We start from the raw sequence: 14242 nt of genomic DNA, 5'->3' as shown, positions 1-14242 counted from the left end.
TAATTTTAGCAGGGCAACTCGGTGATGAGGGTTGTGTAGTTACTTTTAATGATAAAAATTGGAAGGTTTCAAAAGGTTCCCTTGTAGTAGCAAAAGGTGTGAAAGTAGGCACATTATATCTTTGTACAGGTCATATTGTTCCTTCTACTTTGATTGTTTCAGAGAAAAATAAATGTTTAGGAACAATTTCTGTAGTTGAGTAGGGAGAACAAATATCTGTTGTAGATTCTAATACAGCATTGTGGCACAACAGACTTGGGCACATGAGTGAGAAAGGTATGAAAGAACTTCATTCAAAGAAAGTTTTACCAGGTCTGAAATGTGTTAATATGGACTTTTGTGAAAGTTGTGTGTATGAAAAACAAAAGAGAGTGAGTTTTGTAAAGACTGGGAAGGAAAACAAAAAGGAGAAATTAGAACTTGTGCATACAGATGTATGGGGACCAGCTCAGGTATCTCCCCTTGGTGGCTCTCATTATTATGTTACATTTATTGATGATGCAACTAGAAAAGTATGGGTTTATTTCCTTAGATAGAAATCTGATGTATTTCAAAATTTTAAGAAATGGAAAGGCTTCGTTGAAAATGAGACTGGTAAGAAATTAAAATGTCTCAGATCTAATAATGGTGGTGAGTATTGCAGTCATGAATTTGAAGATTATTGCTCCTCTAATGGTATTCGTAGATAGAAAATTGTTACAAGGACTCCACAGGAAAATGGAGTGGCTGAATGCATGAACATGACTATAATGGAGCACACAAGGAGCATGAGGTTGCACGCTGGGTTGCCCTTACACATGTGGGTGGAGGCTATCAATACTGCAGTATATTTGATTAATAGAGGTCCCTCTACTCCTTTGGGCTATTGTATTCTAGAGGAGACATGGACTGGTAAGAAGGTGAGTTATTCTTTTCTCAAGACCTTCAGTTGTGAAGCTTTTGCTCATATAGACTCTGAAAATAGAACCAAGCTAGAAGAAAAGTCAAAGAAATATGTCTTTGTTGGATATGGAATTAATGAATTTGGTTATAGGCTTTGGAATTTTGAATATCATAAAATTGTTAGAAGTCGGGATGTCATATTCAATGAGAAAGTGTTGTACAAAGATCTGTTGCAGCAACATGAGAAGAAAGAAGATGATTATGTAGTGTTGGATGATACTCCAAAAGCTGTTGTTCCTGTATGCACCCAAAAATGGTTGCCTAGACTATGGGCCCCCATTATTCAATTTATCAATTTATCAAATTTTCTGAATCAATGGTTTGTAATATATTCAAATCAATTTCCTTGATCAAATTCGATTTATTTCATTTCTAAGATTGATCATTTTATTCCAAGTCTTATTTAATTAAAAAAAAATCTTCTCTTTTAATTAAATAAAATAAAATCCCCATTTAATTAAAAGAAAACCTCTCTTTTAATTAAACAGTTCATCCACATTTAATTAATTAAGAGAAAAAACCTCTCTTTTAATTTAATTAAATATCTTCTATTTAATTAAAAAGAATTTGCTCCCTTTTAATTAAATAAAAATCCCACTTAAATATCTCTTTTGATGAAAAAAGGAAATAAAATAAATTCTTTTTATTTAATTTCTCTACACTTAAAAATGTGATCTAAGTGGGATTTATCTTTCCAGTTTCTCCTCAACCACTCTCTTTTCTAATTGGTGGAATCTTGTCTCACATGGATCACCACTTTCTTCTCAACCACTCATCTTTTCTCATTGGTGGAATTTTGTCTCACATGGATCAAGCTCTATTATCCCATATTGGTTGTGAGAAGCCTCTCACCTCCATAATTTCCTTTATAAGGTAGAGCCCTCCCCTCATGTTAGACACCCATGATTATGCTATCGTTATGCTGCAGGTTTGAAGACCAATTTTTGAAGGAGTTTGAATACAAAAGCTTTTTGTGGAGAACTTCTATTTTCTTTTCTTTTTCTCTCTTGCACCCATCATGGGCTTTTAGCTTAGATCTTGCATTTATAGATTAGATTTTGCTTTCATAGATTAGATCTTATTTTCATGCATATTTGAAGATCATGGAGACTAGCATTCTTGCTTTTCCTCTTTGAATCTCTCATCTCATGGTGTACTTGCATGGGCACAAAAATAGGTCAAACTGAGGGCCTCCATTGCAAACCCTTGCACTCTATGAGTAGAGGGCTATGGATCGATTTGTGAGGGCTCATTCTTCCTTCCAAAGTCTTCCATACAATTCCAACATGCTTCCTTCTCCTTAGCACTGGCTTCATGTCAAAAGGACTCTAAAAATGATAAAGAAAAGAATATAAAAAAAGATCAAGATCAAGAACCTTCCATGTCATCCAATCCTTTTCACAATGTTTCTGATACATTTCATGGTTCTTTTGATCCCTTACACCCTTTCTCATTCATTCCACCATGTCTTAAGCCTTCTCCTAAGCAAGATCAAGATACTGCTTGCACCACTAAGCCTATTGACAATAAAAATGGCCTTAGTACACTTTCTCCTTCCAAAGATGATGCTTCAATTAAGGTTATTAAAAATGATGCTATTACTGCCAATGTTGAGCCTATGGAAAATCAAGAGAACAATTCTATGCTTATGTTATCCAAAGATCCTTGTCAAGATCAAAGTCTTCCATCTTCTTGTTCTACCACTCCATGTTCCCTTCCACTTTCTACTCTTCCTAAGTCTTCTCAAGCTATAAGTTCTCCTATCAACGAAGTTTCTCCTATTAAAGATGTTTATGTTCCTATTGAAAATCCTAATGCTCACTCTAAAGATGCTGATGTCCTTGATTGTGATATAGATGTTGATGAACTTATTGATTACCCTTTTGCATCTTCTACATCCATCCTTGGACCTCCCCCACCAATACTAAATCCTTCACATTTTCCTTCCATATTGGTTCCTTATGTCCCTTCACTTTCCCCTCCCAATTCTCCTAGTTCTTCATCCATTTTGGGTCCTTATGTCCCTCCCTCTCCTATCTTTCCTCAAGATCAACGTAGATGCATATCCTTGAATCCTTTTCATCCACCCACTCACCTAAACCAGTCATGTCATCCTTCTTCTTCCACAAGTCCCAATTCTTTTGGAAGTAACTTGAATGTTCAATACAAGAAAAAGAAGCAATTCAAGAATCCATATAAAAAAGAATACCACCATGTCTCTTCTAATCGACATGGGGGCATTAAGTCAAAAGAGACATCTAAGAAAAAAATTACGAGACAAGTATGGGTTCCAAAATCCATCATTGAAGATATTATCTCTAAATCATCAAAAAGAAATGAAAAGAAGCCTAAGGCTATATGGATTCCAAAATCTCTCTTGAGAGAGTCTAATGTTGAACAACAATTAAATTTGACATTCAAGCTTCCAAAGAATTCTGCTTCATCTTCTTCCAAAAGCATTCTTCCATTCCCTGTGCCTAAACTGCAACCTTTTCTAACCACTCACCATATTCCTTCACATATTCCTTCATTCACATTTTCTCCATCCTTTCACCACCCTTCAAGGTGTGTGTTGACATTGATCTTGCCTTCATTTCCATTTTTCAATCTCACTCACTTCGCATAAAGCCATATCCTCCATTTTTGTCTCCCATCTTCCTTTCCCTATTAGCATCTTGAGCATATCATTTGAATTCCTTTGTATATCATGGTTTAAACATTCAAAGAGAATTATCTCAAAAGCTTGACTTCTTCCAAAAAAAAATTGAAAAAAAAAAAGAAAAAAATAAAAAATTTGAAAATGTGCCTTGGTGAAAACTTGGTAATCAGGCACCTTGGTAGCAAAAGTAAAGAGAAATAAATTCATCCTATGGTGAAAACTACTCCCTTGTGGTGCCTTGGATAAGTACCATGATGAAAACCTAACAAATAGGCATCATGCATAGTTCTTCTACATCTTTCATTCATTTCGTCTTCTCTCTTTGATCTTGACAATGTTGACCTATAGACAAACATTTGGCTATCTTGTGAGATATCTTATGATGATCTTTTTTTTATTCCTTTCATGTTTAGCCTTCATATCTATTTTCCTCCATTCATTCTAGTCTTTTTCTACCCTTTTCCGATTTACCCCTTTGGTCTTGATCTAATAAAATAGAGTAAAATATGATGCTATAAAGTCTCTTGACATGTCTACTTCTTTGGATTGCATCTTTCCCACTTTTACATTATGCTTTCTTGAATTATCCTATACTGGCCTTTCATTTCTTGTCCAAATGTTCTTTACATGACAAATTTTCCCTAGCTTGGGTACTCTTGAGGAGTCAACCTTTGAAGATCACTTTCACTTGCTTCATACACTCCTTGCTTATCCATAATATCCATTAGCTTATTGCTTCATCATGTCCTCCACCTTTGTAGACATTGGGACTGCACGATGTAATCTTGCTTGAGAGTTTGATGCCCATTCTATCTAGGGGCATCTTTGTACATATTTATTGATCCTGAAAAAAAATCAAAAAAATTGATATATTTGAAAAAATCCAAAAAAATGATATATTGTAAAAATTCTAAAAATTGAAAAATTTCCTCAAAAAATGATCATCTTAGTGACAACCTAGCAAAAGGCACTTTGATGTATCTTCAAAAAAATTATATATTCCAAAAATTCAAAAATTCAAAAAAAATAGAAAAAGTGCCTTGGTGAAAACCTAGAAACAGGTGCCTTGGTAGCAAAAAAAATAAAAAAATTCCAAGTGGTGAAAACCTAGAAACGGGTGCTACTTGAGGCCTTTGCACCCCTGTTTCTTAGCACATGTCCTCAACACTTAGCCTTTCTCCACCATGCCTTGTCCTTGTTACCTTGATTTGGAATTGGTCTTTGTCTAGGGGGCATAACTATGTTAGCTTTGGTTTCTTAGATGTGTGAGTCTTTAGGACACCTCACAAATGGTGTTTTTCAACACCCATTGACATCAAGCGTTTTTCAACACTTATTGGTTTGGTCTTACCCAGTATCATCATGTGATCTTAACTTCCTGCAACCATTTGATCCTTATCCTTGGAACTCAGTATTAGTTAACACACTTAAATTTTAAATGCAACACTTAATGCTTGACTTATGTCATGATTTTTTCTTTGTGTGCTGACTATTATTGATTTTTGTTGAGTGTCCTCGTCTAATAAGTCTCTCCATGATGCATCGCTAGAGGACTTGGGGCATGGGACATGTTTTTATTTGTTGTTTGCTTGTGGGTGTGGTCTTGAAACTCTAGAGTGTCTCTTGTTGTCCCCTTGAAACACTTAGGAGATTTGAGGTATCATCCTTGATTGTTTTTGCACAACCATTCTTATGGTCATCTTGGCATCTATGCCTTGATGCGAGCATGGTTTTGCTACATTAAATTGGGTAAGCTAACATCGAAGTCATCTTGATCTTTATGTCTTTGATGCTTATGTTAGAATCTTTCCACATTTCAATCCAATATAAATAGCATTCATATCTTCATAGTTGCATTTGTAACTAGTGATGATTGTGTGATTTTTCGATGTCCGTTAATAATAGACCAATGATGAAAATAAGTTCTTTTACATTCTCTAATGAATGATGAACACAAAATCCTATGTTACAGTTTCTCTTTTGCAAGTACACCATTGCATTTCATGTAGCTTGCATTATTAGACTTCATGTTAGTTTGCATTTTTAGGCTGCATTATGAGTTTGAGAGGGTTCTCCTTTCATCTTTATTGTGGACATTTAATCAATTGTGGTCACATTTTGATCTTCATTTCCTTATTTTCTTTCGTGATCTCAATCAAAATTTCTATCTTAAATAGTTGATTGATTTTTGGAGCATTTTCTTTTCTTATTTCTATTTCTTTCCATATCTTTCAAACTTCTATCTTCCATTTTCTTTTTTTTCCCACTTATTTTCTTCTAAATCACCTTTGGGGCATAATATTTCATGCTTGATGATCTACCTTGGTTCTATGATTCTTATATCTTTCATCTTACATCAAGAACCTTATCTTTTGTTTGATTTGATCAAATTTATCAATTTTTTGTTTCTCCTCTATCTCATTTTGATTTCGATCATGAGGGGGCAATAATTATCAATTTCAATCCTTGATTCAGTTTTATCAATTTTATCCTTGACTTTTTCAAGTTAAAATTTATTTGTATTCTTTTTCCTGATGTGTTCCCAAGTTGACCACACATCTGGGTTGTTTTGTGATTCCAAATTGACCTCACACTTCAATTTCTTTCTTTGACTACGTGTTCCCAAATCGATCACACATTAGTCAAAGAGGGGCAACTGTATGCACCCAAAAATAGTCGCCTAGACTATGGGCCCCAATTATTCAATTTATCAATTTATCAAATTTTCTGAATCAATGGTTTGTAATATATTCAAATCAATTTCCTTGATCAAATTCGATTTATTTCAGTTCTAAGATTGATCATTTTATTCCAAGTCTTATTTAATTAAAAGAAAATCTTCTCTTTTAATTAAATAAAATAAAATCCCCATTTAATTAAAAGAAAACCTCTCTTTTAATTAAACAGTTCATCCACATTTAATTATAAGAGAAAAAACCTTTCTTTTAATTTAATTAAATATCTTCTATTTAATTAAAAAGAATTTCCTCCCTTTTAATTAAATAAAAATCCCACTTAAATATCTCTTTTGATGAAAAAAGGAAATAAAATAAATTCTTTTTATTTAATTTCTCTACACTTAAAAATGTGATCTAAGTGGGATTTATCTTTCCACTTTCTCCTCAACCACTCCTCTTTTCTAATTGGTGGAATCTTGTCTCACATAGATCACCACTTTCTTCTCAACCACTCATCTTTTCTCATTGGTGGAATTTTTTCTCACATGGATCAAGCTCTATTATCCCATATTGGTTGTGAGAAGCCTCTCACCTCCATAATTTCCTTTATAAGGGAGAGCCCTCCCCTCATGTTAGACACCAATGATTATGCTATCGTTATGCTGCAGGTTTGAAGACCAATTTTTGAAGGAGTTTGAATACAAAAGCTTTTTGTGGAGAACTTCTATTTTCTTGTCTTTTTCTCTCTTGCACCCATCATGGGCTTTTAGCTTAGATCTTGCATTTATAGATTAGATTTTGCTTTCATAGATTAGATCTTATTTTCATGCATATTTGAAGATCATGGAGACTAGCATTCTTGCTTTTCCTCTTTGAATCTCTCATCTCATGGTGTACTTGCATGGGCACAAAAATAGGTCAAACTGAGGGCCTCCATTGCAAACCCTTGCACTCTATGAGTAGAGAGCTATGGATCGATTTGTGAGGGCTCATTCTTGAGTTTTCTTACATGTAATGATTCATAGAAGTGTGACAACATTTTAGCACACAGTTCCAGCCATTCCTCATGACGTGCAACAATTTCAACAAAAAATACCACACACACTAGTGAATGTTAGATGGTCAACGAGGCAAATTAGACCTCCACAAAGATTTTCTCCCTCTTTGTATTCTATTTTACTTACTGATGCTGGTGAACCTGAAAGTTATGATGAAGTTGTGCAGGTGGATACTAAGATTCAGTGGGAGTTTGCAATGAAAGATGAAATGGGCTCTTTGCTGAAGAATAAGACATGGGATTTGTGCAAGTTGCCTGCTGATAAAAAGGCTTTATAGAATAAGTGGGTTTATAGGTTGAAAGAAGAGGAAGGAGGTAAGAAAAGATTTAAGGCCAAGTTAGTTGTAAAAGGATTTGCATAGAAAAAGGGAATTGACTTTGATGAGATATTTTCTCTTGTTGTTAAAATGACTTCTATCCGTACTGTTTTAAGTCTTGTGGCTATTGAAGTTATGCATTTAGAGTAGCTGGATGTTAAAAGAACCTTCCTTCATGGTAATTTGGATGAAGAAATCTATATGGCTCAGCCACAGGGATTTGAGGTCAAAGGTAAGAGAATTTAGTGTGCAAATTGAAGAAAAGTTTATGTGGCTTGAAGCAAGCACCTTGGCAATGGTATCTGAAATTTGATAGGTGTCATTCAGATTATTGTGTTTATTTTAAGAGGTTGGATGATGATAGCTACATTATTTTATGTTTATATGTTGATGATATGCATGTAGCTGGGTCTAACATGGATCATATTAAGGGGCTAAAATGCCAGTTAGCACATGCATTTGCTATGAAGGATTTGGGGGCAGCAAAAAAAATCCTTAGTATGAAGATTTATAGAGATAGGAAGAATAGAACATTGATGCTATCTCAGGCTAATTATGTTGAGAAGGTGTTGCAACATTTCTCTATGGAGAATGCTAGAGCTGTCAGCACACCTTTACTTGGTCATTTGAAATTGACTAAGGAGATGTATCCTAAGACATAGGAAGAGGAGGATAAGATGTCCAAGGTGCCCTATGCTTCAGTTGTAGGAAGCTTAATGTATATTATGGTATGCACTAGGCCAGATATTGCCCATGTAGTGGGAGTCATTAGAAAGGATATGAGTCATCGAGGATTTGAGCATTGGAATGCTATCAAGTGGATTCTCAGATATTTGAGAGGAACATCCAATAAGTGTTTACACTTTGGGGGCTCTACTACTTATTTACAAGGCTATGTTGACTCAGATTTGGTAGGGGATATTGATACCAAGCGGAGTACTACAGGGTATGTCTTTACTATTGGTGGGGCAGCCGTGAGCTGGGTTTCTAGGTTACAGAAGATTAATGCTCTATCCACTACAGAGGTAGAGTATGTTGCTGCTACAAAGGTAGCCAAGGAGATGATATGGCTTCAGTTCTTCTTGGAGGAATTGGTACATCCTCAGAAGGATAATTATTTTTTCACAGATAGTCAAAGTGCTATTCATCTTGCAAAGAATTCAGCTTTGCATTCTAAGACTAAACACATACAGTTGCGATACCATTTCATTCGATTAGTTTTGGAGGATGGGCAATTAAATCTGGAGAAGATACATACCAATGAAAATCTAGCAAATATTTGACAAAGGTTGTAACATGGGAGAAGCTGAACTCTTCTTCCACTTTGGTTGGTCTTTTAGACTGAACATGAATAAAAGAACTGCAGAGTCCAGGGTGGTTTGATCCAGTGGGAGCCTACTATAGGATCAGTCTCCAAGTGGGAGATTGTTGTTTAGTGTGGAGCCTAATCAGTCCCCAAGTTGGAGATTGTTAGATTGTGGTGATTGATTAGGAAAGTACTATACATACTTCATAATTAGTGGGGTTCGAAAAAAATTTTGGTACTATTCGCCATTCGTAGATTAGCCACTAAAGTTATGGCTAATTATGGCCGACATGTTATAACCCTAAAGTGGTTTAATAATTTTATAAAAGGGTTTAGGGTCAATTTTTTTTTTAATTATGTTGTGATGTGAGATTGGTTCTTGTAGTGGTATTGAGCTGTAAGGGATTACATATTGTAATCAGGTTGTAATCACTAGATTGTAATAAGATCGGACTTGCTATTTGGTGGACATAGCCTAGGGATTGGGTGAACCACATTAAATCTTGGTGCCTTGTGTTCATTTCTATGTGATCTATTATTTTTTGTTATTGGTTATATTTGCATGAAGTTTTTATTTTTGTCTATGGTTTATCCTAACAAAAAAATATTGTTATTTCACTCTAATTCTATACAGTACTATTCCAACCCCAAACTAGGTTGAAGATAATAAATTTATAGGTCACAAATCTTGACCTTACAACATCATCCTTTTAGGTTTGATCAAAATAATGATCTAACTATTAGACTTCCAAATTGCAAGAAAAAATGCTTAAAGTTGCATGAGAACTTTTATTGCAATTTTTGCAATTTTTACAACTTTAACAAAAAATTCAAATAAAAGACTCCATATGCCTTCAAAACTATACCACAATATGCAAAAATATTATAAAACATAAATACGAATATTTTTGGTTAACTCACAATGTTTGACCAATCCTTGACCAACCTTTGACTTTCCTATCACTTTATCACAACATGTAAACAACTTGCCTAAATGCATGTTTGAGATTTCCTAAACTATCTTGTGTCAACTTGGATGCTTATTGACCTTCTATACTATCCTACCTAGTGTTTGACAACCTTATTTAGGACATAGGGCCCCTACACCAAGATCTAGGATTTCTTTGCCATGCCCTTTTCATCGATGTATATGTATGTATGTATGTATGTATATATGTATGCATGCATATGTATGTATTTATGTATGTATGTGTATAAACAATAAAACTCACTCAATAGGTAGCATGGCTACAAGATTTTAAAGATAACCATATAAGGAATGAGTTAGGACATATATAGGTCAATTTCAATTGGTCTAGTTGCTAATTAGTTGGGTTCATTATAAATTCTTGTAGAACTATCATCATATCAGGTATAATAAAACAAACAATCAACTATTCCCAGCTAGCATTAACTTGACTGATCTATTTAGACCCACTAATTATTGTCACAAGCTTTTAAACATAACTATATAAGGGACGAGTTAGGATGTATATAGGTTGGTCTTACATTAACTTTAAACTACAACACAAAGGTTGCACTAGGATATTACAAGATTGTAATTATAGAAAACTATCTAATTCACCTGAGTGGTTGTATGATGGCAAATAGCTTTATATTAGGTGAGTAAATCTCACCAGTGGTTATAGGAATATAGCTACATCAAAACAATTAGAAACCATAACTACACACTCGTTAGAGTGAGTAGTTCAAGGGTCTTGATCCCGTGTATGTTGGAAATATATAATAGGCTAAGTTACTGAGATGGGAGGGGTGAATCAATAACTATTAAAACTTGATTTTTATTTACCAATTAATCCTTTATAATATTATGATCTAATTGCATGCATGAAAACTGAAATCATTAGAACATTCATAACACTTTGACACATAATATGGTGACCCAAAAACCTTCCAAATAGAAAGTAAAACTAGGGTGGGGATGATACCCACAAGCTTTAGTACTACAATGTGAAGTTGGCCTATTAAGGCTTACAATGATAACTTTTGATGATTTACCTTGTTAGGAGCAATAAGGATTGCTAGGTCCACCTTGCAAAAGGATTTACAAACATACAGTGAAGCATGCATCAGTAAAGAGATTTAAAAAGATTTTTAAGTCTACCTTGTGAAAGAATTTAACTATTCCACATGTTAGGATGAACTAGTAGATGATCTCTGATCTACAACTTGATTTACTAAATGAGATTCCTTTAAGTGTAATGATCACCTTGTTGTGATAGATAAATATTTTTTGCTCCTTATATTATTGTAGCCTTTTACTTCACACTTCTACACTTTATACTTCGATGATATTCCACATATTAAACATATATTGGATGTGATACAATACATTACATTATACCATTCTAATTTACAAATCAAAAAAGTTGGCTACAATACAAGTTTCACCAAAATACACAAAGTCAACCCAACTGCAAGTACTCGAGTTCTAAAGACAAACTCAGTGAGGTTCTAATGCTCAGCAAACATTGTCAATGCTCAACATCATCATGCACTTTGGTAGACATGGAAACTTGACTCATACTAATCACTTCCAAGTAGTCTGAACTTAGTTTGAATTGGTGACTCAGTGAATACTACAAAACTCAACATATAAGATGAATCACTTGATTCACACTGCATAGCTCAGTTAACACTATCACTACAAGCTTGATATAAACTAAATCACTTGGTTGAGATTGCATAGTTCAATCAATACTAGATTCACATCATTGAATCTACGAACTTAGTAACCACTATAGAACTTGGTTTGCATTGAGAAAATTGATAAGCACTATGAGACTCTGTTTATATTGATAATCATCAACTTGGTACAAACTTCTTAGCATAAAATGAATGATGTTCTTGGTACTCACTAGCAATTGTAGAACTTGGTAGAGCCTGATTTATTTGGTTAGCACTGTTAACTATACAATAAGCTCAATAGCTGCTAGCTAATTGAATAAGTGTGTATATCACTAATAAACAAACTTTTCTGAAATGTCAACAATCTCCCCCTTTGGAATTAGTGACAAAAACACTTATCAATCAAAATTGAATTCTTAAAAAGTTCAAAACCAATCTTTAGTCTTCATCTTATGTCTTCAACTTGGTAACATACTCTATTTTTGAGATTTTTCAAAATTTCTTTTGTAAGATATGTTTATTTGAATAATGCTCCCCCACACATATACACTATATACATTTTCTTATCTTCTCCCCTTTTATTGTATCATTATATATTACATCTTTCCCCTTTATACAATATGTTTTACATGGTTATTCCAAAATGTGATAAGAAATCAGAATGTACCTTTAGAATCAATGACAATGTCTTATCCCAATTTTCTTGCAACACCTTACTTTCATGTAATGTAATCTACACTTCTACTAATAATTCTATCATGTGGTTAGCAATGGAGAATTTTATTATCATGGATGTGAGTTTTAGCATGTGCAATATGTTTTTGCAATGCATCCATGTTTGCGAGAATCATGCCTTGTATAGCTACAAGTGTAGCTCTTATCCTAGCTTCTTCCCTTAGCAATTTTTCCTTCGTATCAGTTAGAAATTTGATCTTTGTATAGTGAGCAGAACTATAGCTTGGGTCAAGTGACAACTAATGTGCACTTGCCTTTAGATCTTCATCAATCTTGGAGATTTTATCTTTAATTTCCTATGTGAAAATGGATGTATCAAGAGTTTACCAAATAGAGAAGTCACATTGTTGGTAGAGGTTTCCAATGAGCTAGGAATAGTAGAAAAGTCTACTTGGTATACCACAATCTTTTGTGCAATTAGCTCCAATACTTTATTTTCAACTTTCTTCTTTTCTCTCTAAAAAAATTTCTCTTGTCCATTCAAATATTCATTGAATTTCTAGACCACTTCTGCTAATTGAGCCAAAATAGGTTGAGAAGTGTTAACCTCAATGTTGAGTGCCTCTACAAGAATGTTCTTTGCATCTTCAAGCACTTGTTGCTCTTTGTTCCTTTCTTCTCTAAGCCTTTTCTTCTTGGCTTTCTTCTGTAGAAGTTCTCCTATTATATGTATCTAATGAGGATTTAGAGTAGAGATATCCTAGTTTAGGATAACTTTATCTTCATCAAGATCAATGTCTTCTTCCTTTTCTATACCTTTGCTAGAAACTTTTATACTCAGTTGAGGCTTGCTCTAAACTATCTTAGTACTTATTATTTGCATGCTTGGAATATAAATAATGGTGGAAATAGAAGGATTGAATGTAAAAGTAGATATTTCACTTATTGAAGAAATACCTTGATGCTGAGTGAGGAGGAAGTACTAACTTCTCGATAGATGAAGTCTTAAGTCGTACTAAGCTAAACGGGTGCAAAGATTGGTTGAGTGCTTGGATTTACAGTGTTTGACACAACCAACCTGGTAGTAGCTTTCTCTAAGCTAGATGGCTTTAAATATTTTCTCAGAGAGTGAGGGTGTGAGGCAATAATTGATGCTGCAATCTTTTCAAGGTTGGTCACCTCAATACTCTAAATCTGAGGGAGATTCTCCTTGGTAGCGTCCTATTCTTATTCCTCATCATCTTTATTATCATCATCGGTTTCTTCTTCATCATCTTTTTCCTCTTCCTTTCCAACCTCATCATCATCCTTGTCACTGACATGAACCACAAAATCACTCTACTTATGAAGATTGTAAATATTCTTCCATGTGTTAGTGACATTCCTTACCACATGTTTAATGTCATTAATCAATATCAAACAAGTGTTAAACTTCAAAGTAAGTTTTTCTTCATTGTGCTTGATGGATTATTTTACCTCTTTGTCACTCAAGGTCAGTATGAGTTACCTCAGGGTCTGCTCATTTATATCTTTTGTAGTTTTCATTGCACATTCCCATCTTGGTTTGGTTTTCTCCATCAATTCATTGGGAATCTACTATGTAAGTTGGTCTAGAGAATATTTCCATTTACCTATTTTAGAAATAATGATATGTTCAACTTAATTTTTCTCTTTAGAAGTTTTGGTTTCATATCTCAATGATTTAAAATTAGCCATGTTTTCTCTAGAATCAATTTCTTTCAATTTTTCTTGAAATGTGGGTGGAGCTCGTTTGAAAATGACATCTCGTACTTCACCCAATTTTAGTTTTCTCCTAGGTGCCCTTCTTGTAAACACTATAGTAGATGTCTTGGTAGGTTTGGTTATATTAACCTTATATTTCTTCTTGACTAGCTCTTCTTCTTCTATGTCATCTCCTTTATCCTCTGTCAACAAGAGAATGGAGTTAGTTTATTTCAA

Source organism: Cupressus sempervirens, chromosome 2 (assembly GCF_028749045.1).
Source record: "Cupressus sempervirens isolate cs-2001-9-10 chromosome 2, ASM2874904v1, whole genome shotgun sequence".
Lineage (NCBI taxonomy): Eukaryota > Viridiplantae > Streptophyta > Pinopsida > Cupressales > Cupressaceae > Cupressus > Cupressus sempervirens.
Note: the sequence above shows the minus strand (reverse complement) of the source record.